The sequence below is a fragment of the Peromyscus californicus genome, unplaced genomic scaffold, assembly GCF_007827085.1.
Source record: "Peromyscus californicus insignis strain IS unplaced genomic scaffold, ASM782708v3 Scaffold_3__1_contigs__length_106647218, whole genome shotgun sequence".
Classification (NCBI taxonomy): Eukaryota; Metazoa; Chordata; class Mammalia; order Rodentia; family Cricetidae; genus Peromyscus; species Peromyscus californicus.
The window spans coordinates 65,457,494-65,480,032 of record NW_026294551.1 but is presented as its reverse complement, the minus strand read 5'-3'; positions in this window follow the sequence as shown (position 1 = coordinate 65,480,032).

Sequence of the window (22,539 nt, the reverse complement as noted above, 5' to 3'; positions counted from 1 at the left end):
ATTCCCACCTGTGCTTAGGCAAGAATAAAAAAGAATTTGGTGAGGATTCTATTGGGAAAGGGAGGGAGGAGAAGGGGGGTGAAAATTACCAAAATCGATCATATAGCTATCTGAAGCTGTCAAAAACACAAAAATTAAAAACGGACAGTAAAAGCTGTCGGCATGTCGAGGTTAATGGCTGTTCTGTGGGCCACGACTTAGGACGGGGCATGGCGGGGGCGCGTCATGGTTAGGTATACAGTGTGTGGCACCAGCTGGACTCAGCTTTGGATCCTCTACTCTGTGGACACAATGTAGGACCTTAGGTGCATAGTCAGTGTTCTGTGAAGAAGAACTGTTACCCTCATTACAGCCATCTTGCGGGGATGGGTCTCCTCAAAGCCATGGCCACTCTGCTGTTGGGTTACCTCTTTCTCATCAACCCTGGTGCCCCCATCTCATAGCTCAGCACCCTATCTCTGACTCTGTAAGCATTCCCATGCTTCTCTCCTGGTCCTCATCGTAGGGTGAATGCAGACCCACCATACCGAGAGCACCATAGACCAAGTCCCCTAGGGGTCCCTTGTCTGCAGAGTGTTCCAAACTTCATCTAAAGGCATCAGACTGAATAGTAACCTGCTCTCAAGCCCCAGAATGCCATCTACAAGAGCAAAGAAGGTTTCCCAGAATGGCCGGCCCCTGCCTTTCTTCTTCACATTCCTGAGTCCAGAGCCTTGGGCTGAAGCCAGTGCCTGAGCCTTCCATCTTGCCTTGATTTGGTGTGTTTATGAGCTCAGACAAGCCCCTGTCCTCTGCAGACCTCTCTCCTTTCCTGTAAAACTGGGGGCAGGGGGTGGGGGCGGGTGGGGAGTTGCAGTTGTTGACTAATGGTCTCAGTCCCACATTCTCCAGACTCCAATGTTTTTCTTCCCAACTCTTTATCTTTTTACTCAGGGTCTTACATATCCCAAATTGGTCTCAAACTCCCTATTATCTGAGGATAGCCTTAAATTTCTTTTTCTTTCTCTTCATTTTTTTCTTTTCTTTTTTTGTTTTGTTTTAGGTTTTATTTTGGTTTTTTTGTTTTGTTTTGTTTTGTTTTGTTTTGTTTTGTTTTGTAGACCAGGTTTCTCTGTGTCGACCCGTGTAGTCCTGGAACTCACTCTGTTGACCAGGCTGGCCTCAAATTTAGAGATCTGCCTGCCTCTGCCTCCTGAGCGCTGGGATTAAAGGCATGGGCCACGACGCCTGGCCTAACCTTGAATTCCCGATCCTCCTGCCTCTACTCCCAGTGTTGGGATGATAGGTGAGCCCCACTCAGCCTCTGCTTTTGTTGTAGTTTGGAGACAGGGTCTCGCGATGTAGCCCTGACCTGCCTGGAACTCACTATGGAGAACAGACTGGTCCCACATCCATAGATTCACCTGTCTCTGCCCCTTGAGTGCTGGGATAAAAGGAGTGTGCCACCACATCCAGCTCACTCTCTCTCTCTCTCTCTCTCTCTCTCTCTCTCTCTCTCTTTTTAAATCTGGTTCCCTCAATCATCATACGTCCATCATTTCTGTCCTTCCTCAACCCATCCATCCATCACTTTGACTCTTCACACTCCATCTTTATCGATGGCTCCTCTGATTTCAGCAAGCCACGCCTGCACATGGACCTAAGCAAGGAACACCCCTCTTAGCAGTACCCTCCAGGGCAACGGCTGCCTTGAATATTGGACCAAGCCTGGAGACATTTTTTGGTGATCGCAGCTTGAGCACGAGAGAGCAGAGCAGCTCAGCTCTCCTACCCAATGCTGTCACTATAATCCCATGTCTCCTGACAGGGAGCCTTGTGAGAAATGCGTCAAGGAGCCATCAATCTCCTTACTCCCCAGACGGAGGCATGACCCTGCATGACAGCCACGTCACCAGAAGACGTAATCTCCTATCTGTGATCTGACACGGACTGAAATGTGATTGTCTATGTTCCCAAACATGAAGTAAACATACATGGAAGTGTATGGGGGCTGGGGGGAGCAGCTCAGTTGGTAGAGCATTCACCTAATATGCAGGCGGTCCTAGGTTCAATCCCTAGCACGGCATGAACCCCGTGGGAGGTGCGTACCTGTAATCCCTGCACTCTGTAGGTACAGGGAGGAAGAACAGAAGTTCAAGGTCATCCTGCCTACCTAGTAAGTTTGAAGCCAGTATGGGCCATGTGAGACACTATCTCAAAAACAAAACGAAGAAAAAAATCAAATAGGCTCAGCTGGTTTGTTTGTTTGTTTTTTTTTCCTGTAATAATGTCAATCATAGGTGACATTTGAAGCAGTAGAGAGGCCACCCCCGAGGCCAGACTGCCTAAATTGGGATCCCAGAGACACTGGTTTCTAGCTGTGACCTAATGTTTCCACCTTTATGGTTTCCCTCAGCAGAGGGGACACAGTCAGAGTCTCTGTTTTACCGTGCAGCTGAACATCCTGAGGCTGGACTCGGGGCAGGGACGTCATAGGCTGGCTGCTAAGCCAGCTCCAGTACTAGCCCAGGATCCTCTGTGAGCCTCTCCCCAACCCCTGTTAGTTCATCGGCTTTATTCATTTTGGCAAAGGCAGGAAGTGCGGGAGAGGGAAGGAGAGCAGGCCTGTGGAAGTGTGGCAGAGAGAGCTGTGGGCTGGCCCCAGGCCTGGGAGGTAGCACTCTGCAGGCGCCTGTACTACCCCAGCTTAGGCTTCTGCATGGCTGGCTCGGCCTGGCTCTCTTCCCCTTGCCTTATCTCCAGACGCCTGTTATCTGCACACCCATCTGTGGACAAATGGCCAGCCGGCTGGCTCCTGGTCACCCTGCCTGGAGTGGGGGGGGTGGTCCTCTCAAACTTGTGTCTGGCAATTTGGGCTGGAGCCCGAGGTGGGGGGTCTCCCCATGGAAGAGGCCAGGCCCAGCATCACCCCTGGGGCTTTAAACCCAGAACCAGTCTGCATGACATTCCACTGATTCTGTTCAGGGCATAGGAATCCTATCCCATCCTCTACCCCCACCACTAGGAGGGGGTTGTAGAGGGGTAGGGCTGTAACAGTCATTCCACTGAGCCCATGGGGAAACTGAGGCAGCTATGAACTGATGCAACCCACACAGCCAGGCAGAGGCTTTGTCCCCACAAGGCAGGCTCCAAGCCTCACCTTTCTTTCACAGAGCATGCCGCCGGGGCAGCTGCCTTCCCTGAGCCTTGGTGTCCTTGGAGACAGAAGTTAGGAGTAGGGACCAGCCTGCAGGATGCTGAAGACTGGAGCACTCAGGTAGAACCTAGCAGAACACAGAACCAGGGCCTCTCTGGGCTTCCCCTGCCCTTCACGTCCTGCCTTCCCTGCATCTCAGCAGGACTTAGACAGTCGCCTGGTCTTGCTCCCTGTATCTGAAGTTCCCCACCTAAAAAATGGGAGGATAAATACCTTCCCCCCACAGATGGTGTCCATCTAGGCAAAACGCTTTGGACAAAATGTGTGCTGTTTACCTTCTTTTGTGTGTGGTTTCTAAATTTAAATCTGTGTTGCTCTTTCATGTTAACTTTCATTTTTAAAGGACTTACTCATTTTCTTTGTCGTGGTTGTTTGAGACATGATCTCACTCTGTAGCCCAGGCTGGCCTGAAACTCACTCTGTAGCCCAGGCTGGCCTGAAACTCACAGAGATCCGCCTGCTTCTGTCTCCCGAGTGCTGGGGTTAAAGGCGTGCGCCGCTATGCCCACCTTATTTTCTTTCTTACTTGTGTGTGTACACAACTGCACGCTCATGCACGCTCAAAGCCTGGCTTATTACAAGGACACCGGGATCTGAACTCTGGTCCCTCATGTTTTCAAAGCAAATGCTCTCGCCTACTGAGCCATGTCTCTAGTCACCTGTGATTTTTTTGAAACAAGGGCTCACCGTGTCATCCCGGTTGGCTTGAACTCATGATCTCCCAGCCGCAAACTCCCAAGTGCCAAGTGTAGCTCCATACCTAGCTTGAGATGGTGCTTTTTTTTTTTTTTTTTTTTGGTTTTTTGAGACAGGGTTTCTCTGTGCAGTTTTAGTGCCTGTCCTGGATCTCGCTCTGTAGACCAGGCTGGCCTCGAACTCACAGAGATCTGCCTGCCTCTGTCTCCTGAGTGCTGGGACTAAAGGCAGCATGTGCCACCACTGCCCGGCAAGATGGTGCTCTTTTTTATTAGTTGAGTTGTAAGTACAGTGTTGGAATGTAGTCTGCTAGCCACAATAGCTTGACTGGTAGCCTGGCTGTGTTGTGTGATCCTCTCTCTCTCTCTCTCTCTCTCTCTCTCTCTCTCTCTCTCTCTCTCTCCTCTCTCTGTGTGTGTGTGTGTGTGTGTGTGTGTGTGTGTGTGTGTGTGTGTGTGTCCCTTCAAGGTTTCCCTCTGTAGCTTAGGCTGTCCTGGAATTCACAATGTAGCCTAAGCTGTCCTCAAACTCGCAGCCATCCTCCTGCTTCAGCCTCCCCCACATTGGGAGTATAGGTATGCACTAGCAAGCCCAGCTTGAATCTGTTTTCTCATCTGTGAGCAAGGGCCTAGAGTCCTGGAAACTCTACTGAGGGGCTCTGGTCCTACATGGCCAGGCTGGGACTGGGGGCTGCCGGGTTCACAGGGAAAATGCCTGCATGGAAGAGCAGGAGACGACTCTGCCTTTGTTTATGGAGCTTGTGTCTCTCCTGATGGATGCTCGGCAGGAGTCTGTTTGCGTGTTTCTCCTGAAGCCATGCTTCAAGTTGTGTTTGGGGAACACGTGCCTCTGTCAAACATTCCCTGGTGCTGGGGCCAGGGAGTGAGGCGGGGTAGGGAAGGTGGGAGGCAAGAGAGAGTGGAATGTGTCCCAGACTTTCTCCTGGGATGGGAGGCTGGGCCTGGAGACACAGCAAGCACCCTATCCACGGTCAGGCTTGGCCTGGGCTCTGCAACCTCTGAGACAGGCATCCTCCCTGGCCTCAAGGAGCTCTCTAGAAAGCAAGATAAGACCTAGCTGGCCCAGAAAGTGGGGAAGGAGAGATAAGGACCCATCTGCTTCCACTCTTGGCCCTCTGATCCTCCCCAGCCTGCCAGAACACTTTTAAAAATGTAAATCACAGCCACTTCCTTTGTGGAGGGATCAAGATCGAACTGCTCAAAAATGGCTGGAGAGGCCCTCTGGACCCCATGTCCTGCCCTACACACCCTTCCATCAGCCCTCCAATCTTTCCCAGAAGCCCTTTGGGTGATGGGTCCCTGGTTCCTTACTGCTGGTGCTTCTTCTTTTTCCTCTTCTTCTTCTTCTTCTTCTTCTTCTTCTTCTTCTTCTTCTTCTTCTTCTTCTTCTTCTTCTTCTTCTTCATTTAAATACTTTTATTCCGAATTTGCTCTGATGTGGGGCCTGGGCATGTTGCTCAGTGGGTAGAGCGCTTGCTTAGCATGAACAAAGCCTGGGGCTCATGCCCAGCACTCCCTTAAACTGGCATGGTGGTTTATACCTGTGACCTCAACACTCTGGAAGAAACAGGAGGGTCAGAAGTTCTAGGTTATGCTTAGTTACATACCTATGCCACTAGGATACAAGGTGTCCTGTCTTAAACAAAAAGCAATTAACCTGCTTTATTTACATCACTGTGGAATTATTTGAAAAGATAATTTTATGCTAATTTAAAACTTGTTCCTAGCGGGGCAGTGGTGTTGGTGCACGCCTTTAATCCCTGCTGGTGTTTCTCACTCAGGCCTGGGGAGTCTACTTCTTACAGACTTCAAAGCCATTCCCCTGTCTCAGCATCCTGCCCCAACAGGCTTCAGTCATCTCTTACTGCATGTGTAGTTGTTTTTTGGTTTTTAAACACCTTCCTGAGTGTCCCTGAGGTGAGGCCAGTTTCTGCCCTGCACAGGAGGGTAGGTGCAGCCCAGCTGCACGGAGACCCTGAAGGTCCCCTCGTTCCTTGCATGCATCAATGAGGGGCCTAGAGAAGTTTGGATTTTACACTTAGGAATGCCCAGGGCAAACAGTAGAGATGGAGTAAGCTTGAGCATCAAAGCCTAGTCGTGGTGAATGGAGTATTTAACTAGCAGAAAGGACGAAAGGAAAGTGTGGGCTGCAGACTGACTGGGCAGAGGGAAGGCATCACGGTGAGACACTCAGACCACAGGCTGCAGTTTTGGCCACCATGGGCAGGCCTCAGTTTGGTTTATGCATGTGGGATTAAGGATGCTGGTACCTACTCCACAGACCAAGCACTTGAAGAGGACACCCAGCTTCAAAACGGGGCTCATGAGCCCAGAATTCCATTTCATTGTAGTTTCATTCTGAAGGAGGTGTTGTCTATATTGTACCCTGTAATAAATTCATCCACGAATTTCATTTACTTACGGGATCATCAAGATGGCTGGGCGGGTAAAGGTGCTTGCTGCCTAGCCTGGAGACCTGAGTTCTATCCCCTAAACTTACATGGTAGAAGGAGAGACCTGACTCCTGAGAGTTGTTCTCTCAGCTCCGCCCCCAACATGCATGCACACTAAATAAAGAGATTTCTTCAGTTAGTCTTATTTATATAGTTTGATTTTATGTGTATGAGTGCTTTGTCTGCATACCACATGCATGCCTGGTGCCCTCAGAGGTCACAAGGGGGCATGGAATCCCCTGGAATAGGAGTTACAGACAGTTGTGAGGCACCATATGGGTGCTGGGAATTGAACCTGCTTCCTCTATAAAAGCAGTTAGTGCTCTTTATGGCTGAGCCATCTCTCCAGCCCTCATACTAACTAACTAAATAAATAAAACTGTAAAAAATGTATTTACTTACTTTTTAAGATAGTCATTTATGTTGTTCAGACTATCCTGGAGCTCATAATTCCCCAGCCTCATTCTCCCAGGTGCTATAATTATAGGTATTGTCACTATCAGGCCTTAAAATGAGCTCCCCACCCCCCCCCACCCCCGAGTTGGGGGGTGGAAATTGAGCCTTGAACATGCTAGGCAAGTACTGCCCCAAGCTATTCCCACTTCACTTTTTTTTTGTTGTTGTTTTTTTTGTTTTGTTTTGTTTTTGTTTTTCGAGACAGAGTTTCTCTGTGTAGTTTTGGTAACTTTCCTGGATCTCGATCTGTAGGCTGGCCTCGAACTCACAGAGATCCGCCTGGCTCTGCCTCCCGAGTGCTGGAACTAAAGACATGCGCCACCACCGCTCCCCGCACTTTACTTATTTTTTATGCTACATGCTTTTGAAATGTTGAAACCATCTTCAATTGACAGGCAGCTTGTAAGTGCGTTAGCGTCTCTCTCTCCTGCAATCATTTGGATATAAGTTGACGGGACTCTCCATCTCACCAAACAGCTTGTTTCAGCCCCCAGAAGTGAGGTCAGTCTCCTGCAGACCCTAAACCATCACCCACTAGAAGCTAACTTCTGTGCATGTCCAGCATGGAGGACCTCTGTGGTCTCTTCAGCAGGAAATCAGTACTCAGACATCCTCTGACCTTTTGAAGGGTGCATGTGTGTAACATATATGTATAGGTGTGCACGGACCTCGTGAGGATGGAATAAGGACCTGATCCAGCCTGTTAGGCAAGCGCTCTGACATCGAGCCACACTCCATTTCCTACCCACATGTGTATGTTTGTGCATTTGTATGACTTATGTGTGCATACCATTGTGCACGTACACACATGAATTTTTGCAGAAGCCAAAGAAGGATACTGGGTATCCTGCCCTATCACACCCCACCTTATTCCCTGAAGGCAGGGTCTTTCCCTCAACCTGGAACTAGACCTTTTTGGCTAGGCTGACCTCCCCACCCCCACCCCAACCCCCAGTGAGCCCTCGAAGATCCTTGCGTCTCTACTCTGTACAGCTCTGGAGTTAACAGGTGGTGCTTTGGGCAATGCCTGTTTTTTAAAGTAGGTTCCGAGGATCCGAACTCAGTCCCTTGTGTTTCACAACAAGCACTTGTATCCCCTGAGCCACACCACAACCCTAGTCTGTAAGAGGGTCTCACTATGTAGCCCTGGCTGGCCTCGAACTCACAGAACCCACTTGCCTCTGACTGCCTCTGGGATTGGGATTAAAGGGGTGTGTCACGCCATCTGGCCCTTGTCTGTATTTTTAAAGGAAAGGAAACAGAGAGGATGGAAACCTGGTAAAGGGAGGGTATAGAGAAAGCTTAGGAGCAGTGGGGTGGGCCCCCTCTTCAGGTGACATGGTTGCTGGGCCCCTAGTGTCCTCTAGGTGGCACCCAATTCCCTGGGGAAGCTGATGAGCAATTTCTCAGGCTAAGAGGGGAGTTTCAGAGGGGCTAAGCCCCTTCCTGGCTGATCCTTTAGAAAAGCAGCCCTATCTCTTGCTGCTCTGAGGAGAACTGCGTTCATTCATTCATTCATTCATTCATTCATTCATTCATTCGTTTCATTCATACGCACATTCACCATTTACTCTCCCATGCCTCCGGCCTGTTCACAGGACTCCTGTCCTTTGTAGGTCAGAGCGCAAAAGGTTTGGGAAAAGAGCTCAGAGGCCTGGGCTCACCTTCTGCATCTGCTCTCTTCTTGCTGTGAGCCTCTGTGAGCCTGTGAGCTTAAAAAGAGAGAGAAAAGGTCAGCTTGACCAGATCCAGTCTCTCCACCTCTTAACACCATGGCCCCTCCCAGAAACCACCCAGAATGACCTCATAGAAAGGTGAGAATGGAGGTCAGTTGGCCTGGGGCATCTTCATGGGGTGGAGGCAACCCCTCAGAGGTGTCTGTAGCCCAGCAGAGAAGAGAATGTGATGGGGAGGCTGTTACCTGTCTGTCCATCCATCCATGCCCCACCCATAACCCTCAGAGTCAAGCCCTATTTCCGGTCCCTCATCTGTAAGATGGAAGCTAATGGCACTTCCTCATGGAAGACGGCATGGTCCTTACACTCCTCTCCCACTGTTCTCCGAGGAACCTGGGCCCTGGCAGCCTGGCTGATTCAGTACTCCCAGGGGTGAAGGATACACAGATCACAGACGTTTTCTGGGTCCCCTGTTCATAGCTCTTCAGCCACTGACAGTCTTTTTGTTTGTTTGTTTTTTGTTTTGTTTTGTTTTTCGAGACAGGGTTTCCCTGTGTAGCTTTGAGACTTTACTGGAACTCACTCACAGAGATCCGCCTGGCTCTGCCTCCCGAGTGCTGGGATTAAAGGCGTGCGCCACCACCACCCAGACAGTCTTACAGTGCTTGAACTCCTGTGTCTGTGACCTGCGACTCCCATCTCCCACCCTAACTGAGGGGACCAAGGTTGGAGACAGAAGCCTTGGCCAGCAGCAGAGAGGAAGGGACCAGGCAACCACTGTGGGTCCAGGCTGAGTGTCACAAAGCAAATTTCTCACACCTGGGAGCCTCCTCCTCTTCCATTTATCGGGGACAGTGAGGCAACCTTGTTTTGAGGGTTCGATAAAACAGTGGGAAGCAGTGGAAGGCAAGGACCACCCAGCTTGGGTGATGGTTCAGAGTGAGAACCATACCTTTCTCATCTCTAAGTGGCTGGGGTGGAGAGATGTGTTTCTCCTCCTCACGAGAGTAATTCCTCTGCCTCTGTCACCCTCCCAGTCACCTCCTAATAGTCTAACCTCCAGTCTTGCTGTCTGTAAGGAAGTCAGACACCAAGAGGACTGGGCAGGGTAGAGCCTGCTCAGCTGCCATCCCAGCAAACATCACTAGCCTCCTCTGAGTGAGCACAGGGCTGCCATCTGCATAGTTCCTGGTGATGGCCAGGCTTCCTCTGCCCCCACTCTGGGATTCTGGCTGCTCTTTAGGAGGCACTGCCCTGTGTCCATCACACTTACCAGGAGCAGAGTTCAAGAGAGAGCACAGCCAGCCAGGGGGCCAGAGAGGTCTAAGGTAAGGCAAAGAGACACCCCTGTAGAAATCTAGGAGCCAGTGTTCAAAAGTAAGGCTGAGCCAGGACTCCAGTGCAGGTTTGTATGGGCCTGCTATACTGGGGACCAGTGATGTTACTGGAGATGTTAGGGTGAGAGCCTGGCCAGGTTCTACCACCTGTCTTCCATAGGCCATTTAAAGAGACAGAATAATGGTGAGAAGCAGAGAGAGGTGATTTCTTCGATGTAGCCACACGAGGAAGTCTGTATTCAGGGTGGCATGAAATTTAGGTCTACGTAAGAGGGCAAGAGGCAAGCACAGCTAAGCTGTCCTGGTCAAGGTGTGGTCTGTCTGTGTCTGTGACCCATCACAGACTGTCATTGTCTTGGCTCTAGCTTCTCCTGCAAAGTGACCTGACAATTGTGTGAAATCCTTTTTTGGAAACAAGTTCCCCTCTGGTTATCAAGAGACTTCAGCCAGGCAGTGACGGCGCACGCCTTTAATCCCAGCACTTGGGAGGCAGAGGCAGGCAGATCTCTGTGAGCTCGAGGCCAGCCTGGTCTACAAAGTGAGTTCTAGGAAAGGTGCCAAGTTACACAGAGAAACCCTGTCTCGAAAAACCAAAAAAAAAAAAAAAGAGAGAGAGAGAGAGAGAGACTTCAGCCTTTCATTCTCCGAACATGAGATTTCAGTGGGTAGGGTAGATTCCAGCTTCTTGGAACCCACTGTTTTAGTAGTCTGATGGTCAATTAAAGAGGGTGAATGTCTCTTTAGAATGTCTTCCTTTGGCTGGGCCATGGTGTCCCAGCACCCAGGAAGCAGAGACAGGAGGATATCTGAGTGTGAAGCCAGCCTGGTCTACAGAGTGAATCCTAGGAGAGCCAGGATTACACAGAGAAACCTTGTCTCAAAACAACAACAACAAAAACCAAAAAATATTATCTTCTCTACAATAGTTCCAGTGGTTTGTAGAGCGTTCCCTGACCCTTTCCATCCATGGCCACTGACACATGACTGTTGCCATCACCATGTGGTTCTGGGTGCTTCTTGCAACACACAGTTAGCTTTACACTGCCTTCACCCATATCCCACCAACAGCCAACCCCTGAGGCTGCCCCCAACTAGGCAAGGTGACTCCCGGGAAACATCCCACCCTGTTGCTCAGATGCTGTCTGTCCCATCAGTGACCAGCTCCTTGGAATCTGCCTGTGTTTTCAGCCCCGCTGTCCGAAGATGGTCAGCTAGGTAGCCCTGCTGCTGTCCCTGCTAGTGGCATGCGAAAGTTGCCAGGACCTTCAGTTCTGCTGGAAGATGATGCCCCGTCCTCAGCGATTCTAGAGAAAGTAACCTACTTTGAGGAGCTGCCCTGTGTCTGTGGCAGCTTCTGCTTGAACACAGCTCTCATTTCCAGAATCTTCCTGCAGTTTCCAGCTGAGTGAAGGACTCAACCTGGGGAATCAGCTAATTAGATGACATCACTGGAGAGGACAGAGGCAGAGAGAGTCCGTGGAGCCTGGCCTTGGGGAACCCCCAGCCTGGCCTCCTCAGTGGACTTAGTGTTGGGGACCTGGAACCTTTTGTTGCTGTTGTTTTGAATTTCTCTGTGTAGCTTTGGAGCCTTTCCTGGAACTCACTCTGTAGCCCAGGCTGGCCTTGAACTCATAGAGATCCTCCTGGCTCTGCTTCCCGAGTGCTGGGATCAAAGGCGTGTGCCACCAACGCCTGACTTGACCTGGAACATTTTAATGCCTGCTTATGAAATAGATATGTACCCTTCATGGGCTTGAAGAAAAGCCAAAGAAATTGCATTAAGGGGCTGGAGGTGCTGCTCTGGTGGGAGACTGCTTGCCTGGGATGCTCCTTGTCCAGAGTTCCATCCCAGCACTGCATAAACCCAGTGTGATGGCACATACCTGAAATCCTAGTATGTGGGAGGTGGAAGCAGGAGGAGCCAGAGTTCAAGGCCATCCTCAGCTACATAGCTCACATGAAGCCAACCTGAGCGACTTGAGACAATGCCTCAAACTTGCACTGGAGCTGGGTGTGGTGATACACACTTGTAGTATCTCAGCACTTCAGAAGCTGAAGCAGGAGGATTGCTATGAGCTAAAGAATGAAACCCTGTTTCAAGAAACAAAAACAAAACAAACAAGCAAAAAACAAAAAAAAAAAAACCACTGTTGGGATTCTTGGACAGGGTTCATTACTGATCAAAGGCGGCAGAGATCTTCAGCCTCGCTGCATTAAGGGGCACAAGTTTCTGGCCAGGGAATCAGCAAGTGTATCTGCTCCCAAGTTCCACAGCTGTGGTCCTCAGTTTCCCCTCTGCAGCTGGGCGATTTCTGTGCCCCACCCTCTGAAGAGATGCAGAGGCAGGAGGATGAGGAGAATGACTGGGAGCCGGGAGCTGGCCAAGAGGAAGAGCTGCAGGCTCAGGGCGGGAATGGGGCTGGGTCCAAGGCTCCTTTCCCCAGTGGCTAAGAGCACATGCTTCTGTATCCACTGGCCTCCTCACTGTGGCCCTAGGCAACTTATTCAACTTCCCTGAATATCAGGTTTCTCCACTCAAAAGTCATGGGAGGATCTGAGGACAAAAGTGTGATTTAGGGCAAACAAATCCACCTCCTTTGATTTATTATTTGTGGAGTGACCCTGAGCAAGCCATAGTCCAACTGGGAGTAGACCTGAGGTTTCAGAAACAGACCAAGGATGGTAGGAGGACTCCAGCTCTTCTGGGATCATAGATATGGATGAAGCGCTGGGCATGGTGGAGCATGCCTGTAAATCCCAGCACTCAGGAGGCAGACACAGGTGGATCTTTATGAGTTCGAGGCCAGCCTGGTCTACAGAGTGAGTTCCAGGACAGCCAGAGCTACACAGAGAAACCCTATCAAAACCCAAAACTGAGAGAGGCTTCCTTCTACAGACCCTTCTCCTCGTTTCTGATTTCTGGCAATGGGCTGGCCACGAAAATCTCTTGTCAGCTGTGCGACCCTGGCAGATTTAGCCTCTCTGTGCCCTTCTTCATCTGCAAAAATGAGATGATAGTGATCATGAATCATACCCACCATACAGTTGCTGGAGGACCAGAACCTGACCCAAGAATGCTTCAAGTCCCTTTCAGAAGCCGAGAGAGGCTGGAAGGAGTCCCCATCAAATGCCCTGTTCCCCAAGCAGTTGACAAGACCATTTGGGAACCAAGTCCCTCCCTGGGTGGCTCAGTCACCAGTCAGAGCTCCCTCTGGCCTGCTGACTTTCAGGATGTCTGGGGGGATGGACGTCCCTCCTTGGTTTTTCTCACTCTGCAGCTCCAGCTGTGAAACAAAGCAGATCTTGGCCTGGTTATCACGTGACTGACCCCGTCGGGGGCCAAGCAGGAAGGGTGACAGTGGGTGCTGGCTCGTGTACAGTCAGTCACTCAACTCCCCCTGGGGTAGATGCACAGATGTGCATTGGCACACAGAAATTTAGCCCCACACGTGGTCCCTGCTCCTCCGAGAGAGAACCCTGATGGCCCCAGGAGACCTGGCTCAACACTGGGCATGCACTTAGTGTTGAAAGAGAGGGTTTCCTGGAGGGTGCGGCCCTCCACCAGACCCAAGAGCAGGCTGGCCTAGCCCAGACGCAGGATCCAGTGCCAAGTGGTGCACATGGGCTTACACATGCCCTAGCTTTCCTTGGCAGGTGTGGCTAACACCTGCCTATAATTCCAGCACTCAGGAAGTTAAGGCAGGAGGATGGCTGAGAGTTTGGGGCCACCCTGGGCTTACATCTCAAGATCCTGTGTCAAAAAGAAAGAAGGAAAGAGGGGGGAAGAAGGGAAAGAGGGAAGGATGGAAGGAAGGACGGAAGGGAGGGAGGGAGGGAGGAAAAGAAAAGAAACAAGGGGCTGGAGAGATGGCCCAGTGGTTAAGAACACTCACTGCTCTTCCAGAGGACCCAGGTTCAATTCCCAGCACCTGCATGGCAGCTCACAACCATCTGTAACTTCACTTCCAGATGATTCTAACATCCTCTTCTGGTCTCCATGGGCACCAGGCACACACACTTGGTGCACAGATATACATGTAGGCAAAACACCATGCACATAAAATGAAACATTAAATTTTTCTCATTTTTAGAACTTTTCTTTTCAAAGATAAGAATAATTGCTTAAAGTCCTTTAAATAAAGATGGTAAGAAGCCAGGTATGTGGCACACACCTTTAATCCCAGCACTCGAGAGGCAGAAGCAGGTGGATCTCTGAGTTCGAGGCCAGCCTGGTCTACAAAGTGAGTTCCAGGACAGCCAGGGCTGCACAGAGAAACCCTGTCTTGAACTTCTCCCCCCACAAAAAAGATAAGAAAACAGTAATAGGATGAATACAGGTAGAACTCAAGTTTGAGAAAACCCGGATGCTTGAGACACAGTGGTCAGCTCACAGTACTCAGTCAACAGGCAGAGGAGGCCCAGCTAGGGAAGGATGTGGCGTGGGCCCAGAGCAGGACTCTGCTGTCCTGGGACCCAAGGGGAGCTGTTCTCGCTGGCCCCACGATGTTCAACGGTGAAGTCAAAGAGAACTACCGATTACTGGCCAGCAGATTGAGGGGCATGCCTCAGTGGAAGCCAAGCAGAGCCCGGGCAGAAGAGGGACTTCAGACCTGTCCTCCGTGTCCTGGGTGCCCCGTCTTCCATGTTTCTTTCAAAGGTGGCTACGGGGGACACACACTGGACCAGCGACAGAGCTGGAGGAAGCAGGTGGCCCAGATGTGGGACAGTCATCTCAGGAAGGAGATTGGCTCTGGCCAGGGTGGCCAAAGGTCTTCCCTAGTCCTACTGACCTAGCTGAGACGCTGACCAGGCAGAGGAGGAAGGAAAATCGAGGCAGGCAGAAGCAGCAGCAGATGTAAAGGACCTGGGGCAGGCAGGAGGAGTGTTGGGAAGCTGGGCAGGACCAAGCATGAGGCTCAAGGACCAGAAAGGTCTTGGGCTGTGCTTATGAGAGCAAGGGGAATCCATGAAGGGTTAAGAGGGGGTGACCCTGCCTCTGATAAGCACCCAGGCTTCAGGTGAGGTTGGAAGGAAAAATGCAGGATGGGAGATGTGTGCTTCCTCCATAGAAGCTGACGCATGTGACCACAGCCACCAGCGGCAGCCACCATGGGCCTGGAGCGGTGGGCAGTGGGGTTCAGAGCCTAGAGGCTTGACCCCAGCACAGTCCACAGCACCATCCCGGGTGGCAAGGAATGAGAAGCAGGAGTGACCCTTGAGGTGTTGATTGAATAAATCGGCACACCCGCAGGTGTTGGCAGGAAGTGGTGGAAGCTGTGGTGGGCGGGGCATGTGGAGGAGCCAACAAACAAGGAAAGTAAAGGCCAGACTTGGCTGAGGAGGAACAGTGCTGGCTACACCTGAGGACTGAGTTGGCCCCACATGGTAGAAGGAGAGAACCAGCTCCTGCCAGCAGTCCTCCTGGCCGCCACACACACACACCATGCCACAAGCCCCCTCCCGCCAGAATAAGTAAATACATTAAAATTTTTTTTTGTCATACATGAAAATTTTGATTAATTAGATAACTAATTTTTTGTTTTGTTTTGTTTTTCTTTTTCGAGACAGGGTTTTTGGTATAGCTTTGCGCCTTTCCTGGAACTCACTCTATAGCTCAGGCTGGCCCCGAACTCACAGAGATCCACCTGGCTCTGCCTCTCGAGTGCTGGGATTAAAGGTGTGCACCACCACTGCCCAGCTTGATATCTAATTTTTAAATAAAAAGAAAAGAAATTAGGTGAGCTGTACTGATTAAACTCAGTGCCTTCTGGTCACTTGCAGGCTTGAGTGTAAAAGAATATTTGTGTGTTTGTGTGCTGTTTGTGTTTATGTTAAAAGATATTAGGGCTGGCCAGGTGGCTCAGTAGGTGAAGGCTCTTGCCACTGAGCAGAACATCCTGGATTTGATCCCCGCTTCCACACAGTGGAAGAGAAATAGAAAGCTGCCAACTAAGAATCCTTACAACTGACTCCCACAGGCAGGCGGTGGTGACGCACACCTTTAATCCCAGCACTGAGGAGGCAGAGGCAGGTGGATTTCTGTGAGTTTGAAGCCAGCCTGGTCTACAAAGCGAGTTCCAGGACAGCCAGAGCTACACAGAGAAATCTTGTCCCCCTTCCCACCAAAAAAAAAAAAAAACAAAAACAAAAACAAAAATTAAGAAGTAATGCAATAATGATGATTTTAAAAGTGGTGTGGCTGTGCAGGCCTGTAACTCTAGAGCTGGGGGAAGGCAGTGGGGCTGGACACAGGAGGACCTCAGGGTCTCACTAGCCAACCAGTCTGAGTCCATGAGCTCCGTGTTTAGTGAAGGACACTGACCATCTGTAAAGATGATGTGAAGAATGATAGTGCAAGACATTGATGTCAACTTCTGGCCTCCATGCACACACACACACACACACACACACACACACACACACACACACACATGCACGCACACCCCAAAGCACACCACAGACACAAATGACCTCCAGGTGAAGCTGGATGTAGTGTTGCATTTCTGTAATTCCAGGCAGGAGGATAGGAGGATCACAAAGTTTGAGGCCAACTTGGTCTACACAACCAAAGACCATTTCTAGAAAGACAGAGAGACACAGAGACAGAAACAGACCGAGAAGAACAAACCTGGGTGGGGTGGCACATACTTGTAACCCCAACACTGGAAGGAATTGGGCATGGAGGTGGAGGCGAGAGGATCAGACGTTCAAGGTCATCCTCAGCTACGTCATGAACTTGAGACCAGCTTGGGAAACGCTGTATAAAATAAAACAAAGCCAAGGGAAACAGAAGCGTTCGTATGGCTACCAGATGCAAGGACAGTAAAAGCCCAAGAGTTAACAGATAAAGGTCTCTGGGATGTCAACACGGGATGGAGGGGACATCTGTGACCCCAGCTACTTGGGAGACTCAGTCAGGAGGACAGCAAGCTTGGAACTGCCTGGGCTACAGAGCCAGTTCAAGGCTAGCCTATGCAACTTAGTGAGATCCTATGTCAAACAAAAAACATAATATAGGCTAGGGATAAAGCTTGGTGTTGGAGCACTTGCCTGACATGTGGGAGGCCCTGGGTTCCACCCCCATTTCAGGGGTGGGAGAAGAATGACCCCAGAAGATTTAGGGAAGGCATGCCTTTTGAAGGGTGGGTGGAATGTGGACACAGACATGGAAAGTTTGTTTTTTAAGAGGAAATTCTTCCCATTTGTAGAGGATCAACTTGAGTCAGTCTTCCTGTGGCTGGGTTCTGCTGGCGGGAAAGGGCCTGGTTTCCCAAGCGCCCTGAGGATCTATGCCAGCAGCCTGGCTGCTGGTTGCATTGCCCCCTCCCTGAGGGTTGGAGCAGCCCGAGGACTGGCCTGGAACTCCAAGGAATGTTCATCCATGTCCATATCACTTGTCATGATAGCCTCTGCCCTCCAAGTCACCACTAATGGAGGAAGGTGGGGGTTTTCTTTTTCTTTCTTTCATTTTTCTTTCTCTCTTCCTTCCTTCCTTTCTTCCCTTTTTTGTAGGCCTTGGGTTTTTTGTTTATTTGTTTTGGTTTTGAGACAGCACCACCCTTCACTTAGTGGGTTCTCAAAAAAGAAAAACTTCAGGTCACATGAAGAGGCACAACCAATCCTGCTGTTGGGTTTTATTTAACAATAAGATGGATTTGGCCAATGAACTGAACACAATCCACATTTTTATTTTCTTCCATTTCTAAGAACTCAGAAAGCATTTTCCAAAATCTTCATTTCCCGAATCCAGTCTTTTGTTTTGTTTTGAGGTCTCAAGTAGACCAGGTTGGCCTTGAACTCATTATCTAGCCAAGGATAATCTTGAATTTCTGATCCTCATTCACCCATCTCCCAAGTGCTGGGATTACAGGCATGTGCCACCATATCCACTTTATGCAGTGCTGGGAACTGAACTCAAAACCCCACCCCACTCCTGTGTGTGTGTGTGTGTGTGTGTGTGTGTGTGTGTGTGTGTGTGTGTATGTGTGTGGTGCTGGGAATGGAACTCCGGACCTTGCATATGATTTGAGATTTCAAAAGCCCCACCAGGCCCAGTCTCTCTCCCTCTCTGCCTGCTGCCTTTGAATCAGGATGTAAAGCTCTCAGCTACTGCTCCAGTGCCATCCATGCCTGTCTGCTTCCTGCCATGATGATAATGAAGTCGACCTGTGAAACTATAAGCAAGACCCCAATTAAATGCTTTCTTTTATGAGTTGCCTTTGTCATGGTGTCTCTTCACAGCACTAGAACAGAGACTAACAGATGTAGAATTTGACATCCTCAAGTTAATGGAAGCCCTTAGTGGCTCCCCGGTAGCTGTGGATGTAAATGACAGAGTTCTGCCTTCTGCAGCATCATGCCAGATCTGTGCCCAAGGCACTAGGCAGGACACTGTCCTGTGAAGCAGCTCTTGCTGTGGAGATTTTATGGAACAGGGCACTGAGTGGATGGGCAGAGAAGGATGCAGCACAAATGCCAGGCAACAAGCAGGCATCTCGTTCTACTTCTCTCTTCCCCTCTCTTCTCCCGGTAACTGTGTGCCAGACTGTGTCTGGGTGAAATGGCACACACCTATAATCCCAGCATTGGGGAAGCTGGAGCAGGAGGATTACCATGAGTTCAAGGCCAACCTGGCAAGACAGTAAGTTCCCAGAGCAGCCTGAGTTAGAGACAGACAGACAAATAGACAGACAGAAGAGTTGGAAGTTAAACAGATCTACACCTACTAGCTCTGTAGTCTTGGTGGAGAAGCCAAACCACACAACCTTGCTCTGGGCTTCTGATCCCTCATCTGTAAAACCAAGACAGTGAAAGGAACCATCTCATTGGTGTTGGCTCAGGTGGAAATAGACAGGATGAGCTTCAGCTCAGGATGGAGTGCTTCGTAAATGTTCAATGGATTTGCAGCTGGTTTTGTCAACCCCTCTGCCCCCAATCAGCCCATATGTACCTGATGGATTTGGGGGGAATCCCTTCATCTACGGTCCTCAGTTCCTCAATTTGTACCATAAGCATATCTGACTCTGTCAGCAATTTCTAAATGTGGTCCCCTGGTGGCTGGATGATTTTACGTGGATATTTGCCTCCCCATGTTGCTGATGTTGTTTGAAATAGGGTCTCTCTCTGTAGCCCAGGCTGGCCTTGGACTTCTGAAAATCCCTCTGGCTCTGCCTTCCAAACACTGGGTTAATAGGTATGAGTCTCCTTGCCTGGGTTGACATTTGTCAGGTTAAGTTACGAACACATTAAAAAATTTTACATTGATTGATTGTGTGTGTGTGTGTGTGTGTGTGTGTGTGTGTGTGTGTGTTAGCATAGGTGTGGAAGTCATAGGATTAATTTCAGAAGCTGGTTCTGTGGGTTCTGGGACTTGAACTCAGGTCTTTAGGTTTAGCAGCAAGTGCCTTTCCCCTCTAATCCATCTTATCAGCCCCTGTGAATGAATTTTAATATACAAGAGAAAAAAATTAAACTCTGGCAGCAGACCGGGTCTCACAAACTCCTGAGAATAAATCTAAATTTTAGAAGAATTGCAGTTTAAAATAAAAAGCAGCAGCCGGGCCCATAGCTTTGCAGTGGGGGCACTTGCCTAGCGTTCAAGAGGCCCTGGGTTCCATTCCATCCCCAGTGTGGCAAAACAAATAGACAGACACAATTATGCAGTAAATGACAGGTCAGGTGGTAGTCATGGGAGAATTGGTAAAGCGGCCCTTGTGCAGCTGATTTGAAGGACGTGTGCCCTGGATGGTCTGGCTTTGATTATGTGGCTAGGCAGAACACTCGGGTGCATGAGCAATTTTCCAAAGGACCCTCTTGTCCCCTTCCCTCCATATTTCTAAGTGGCCAGGACCCTGGAAGCCTCGTTGCCAGGAGTTTGGGCTAATGCCCTTTCAATACACACTGAAAAAGTAATATAAATAATTCAGGGTAGGACTTCAAACACGCCACCTCAGATGTATGGTGGGAGATTACAGGTTTCCAAGCCACAGCCCCTCCATCATCTCTGGGCTTACAGGCTTGCTGCAGAGTCCAGATCAATACCGAGGTTTTATGGGCCGCTGGCCCATATGACCAGGCCCCAAATCCTTTGCTTTATGGGTGTTTACACATTCCTGGTGAGAAATGGTTTACATTCTGAGCCCTGAGCGTGCTCCTAAATCAGCTGCAGGGTTCCTGCAGCTGCACTGAAAGAGATCTGTGTGTCAGGAGGCAGGGAGCACAGAGGGGCTGGGCGGGGTCCTCAGCACCCCCCCCCAGCCGCCCCGGGCTGCCTAGAGGTGGCACTGGGTATTGCACAGGGCCTGGGGTGAGAGGTGTGGACAGGTGTGCCCAGCTTCTGCTCCACATTGGCACTTGCCACGTGTCTGCTCTGTGGTGTCCTACCAGCGGGCACTGGGAAGGCGGAATAGTCATTCCCCTGTTTACATGAGGACCTGGATGGCGACCCAGGTAAGGACTCAGATGAGGATACAGGTGAGGGCCCATTGAGGATCTGGGTGTGGACTCAGAGGGGAACCCAGACGAAGACCCAGATGGGGATCCAGATGGGGACCTGGGTGAGGACCTCACTGAAGACCCAGATGGGGACCTGGGTGAGGACCCAGGTGAGGATGCAGCACCCGTCTGTGTTTTGCCTCTGACGGGTCTAAGTCACTGTCTGAGAATCCCATGTCCCAGAGTTGACTCTCCGAAGCTGATACACAAGGTTCCTTGGGAATCATGGGAGACCCAGGATACTCTGGGGACCCTGCCTGTCCCTCCCCTTACACCATGTTCCTGCCCCTCCTCCATTTTTCTTCTCTGTCTCCCTTCCCTCATGTCCCTCCAGTCTGAGGCATCCTCTCTGTCACTCCTTCACTCTTACATCCCGAGCCCAAGCCCTGCCTTTGCAGCCCCACAAACATCTCCCAAGTAACTTAGATGATGCCGGGGCGCCCCTCAGCCTCTCACACACACTGACTTCAACTTGGCTTCTAGCCGCTTCCTAGCACTGGCAGCTGCCTCCTGAAGGCAGGGCAAGGAGGCCATCCACAGGTGGAGGGCAGCTGGCAAGCTGTCAATCTTCTTCCTAGAGATGGCGATGCAGCCAGTACAGTGTGCCGACCATTGGAATAGGCAGGCAGACGGGAGCCGCCACCAGATCGCTTCATTCCAATCTCTCTGAGCCTCATTTTCTCCTCTGTAAAACGGAAGTGATAACTGTGATAGACAGCCTGGGCTTTTGCTGCTAATCATCCCAATCATTCCCTGTGAAAGATGAACAACAACAACAACAAAAAATGGCCAGGCAAGGGTGAGGTGGTGTGTGCCTATAATCTCGGGATTCGGAAGACGAGAAGCTGGCATTATAGGGCTGTGCCCCTACACTTGGTTTTGGTGTCATTTAAATGATACAACTGTGATGCTTGCCTTGAAGGATGGTTGTGAAGTTAGAATGGCACTGGCAGTGTGCCTGGCACACTCGGGTTGCTCGATGAGTGACAGTCGGCACCATAATTTCCCGTCCGCCTTTCCATCATCGTCGTCAAACCCTAATCAGAGGTAGTTCTCTGTCAGTGTATGAGCCTAACACAGGCAGTGAGCAGAGGGTGCTGTGGGGGGCAGCCAAGTATTCAGGAGGGGACCGAGGTAGAGGCAGGTTTCCTTTCTCTGTGAGATGAGCCCAACGTGTTCTCTGAGGAAATGAGATGCTCCTACCTTGACTGAGCGGAACTGCTGTTTCAGAAGTCATTAGCAGGATTCTCTGTTCCCGAAGGGCCTCTGTGCTGGGCAGAGTCTGAATCCCCTAGCCCCAATCTTATGTTGAGACTTCATCTCCCAGAACCTCAGAATGTGACAGTTTGGAGATGTGGCCCCTAAGGAGGTGATTATGTTAAAAAAGGGAGCCATAACAAGGGAACCTAATTCATCGTGGCTGATAGCTTTTTTTAATTTATTTTTGTTATTTGAGTGGGGGTGGGGGAAGATGTTCTGGTGAGATTTCTTGGTGCTAGGGTCAAGTCAGGGGCAGGGTGTTCCTTCCTTGCCCTTCCTTTTTTTTTTGGTTTTTCGAGACAGGGTTTCTCTGTGTAGCTTTGGAGCCTGTTCTGGAACTCACTCTGTAGCCCAGGCTGGCCTCGAACTCACAGAGATTCACCTGCCTCTGCCTCCCGAGTGCTGGGATTAAAGGTGTGCGCCACCACCGCCCGGGACCTTGGCCCTTTTTACCCTACAAATAATTTAAAATGAAGAGCCCCATCTGTACTGTATTTTGGGGGGCAGTACTTACATAGTTTCGCAGCTGTTTGTCTCTGGGAAGTTAAGTCATGTTCTTAAACTTCATCTTCCTCAGTTGTGAAAGGAAGACTAAAAAAGATAGCCACCAGTACCGGAGGCAGAGGCAGGTGGATCTCTGTGAGTTCGAGACCAGCCTAGTCTACAAGGCAAGTTCCAGGAGGACAGCCAGGGCCACTACACAGAGAAACTCTGTCTCGGGGAAAAAAAAAAAAAAACAAAAACAAAAACAAAACACACCCCTTGGGGAAAAAAAAGGTAGTCACAGACAGTAGGAAGGTACATTAAAAAATATTCAGGCTAGCTTAGCACTCAGCTGTAGAGCATTGTTCATTTTAGTGTTTGTTTGTTTGTTTGTTTGTTTAAAAGCAAATTCTACAAATATAAAACCATGTGTGTTGGTTATCCAAGAGAAAAATTCGCCCAAATGTT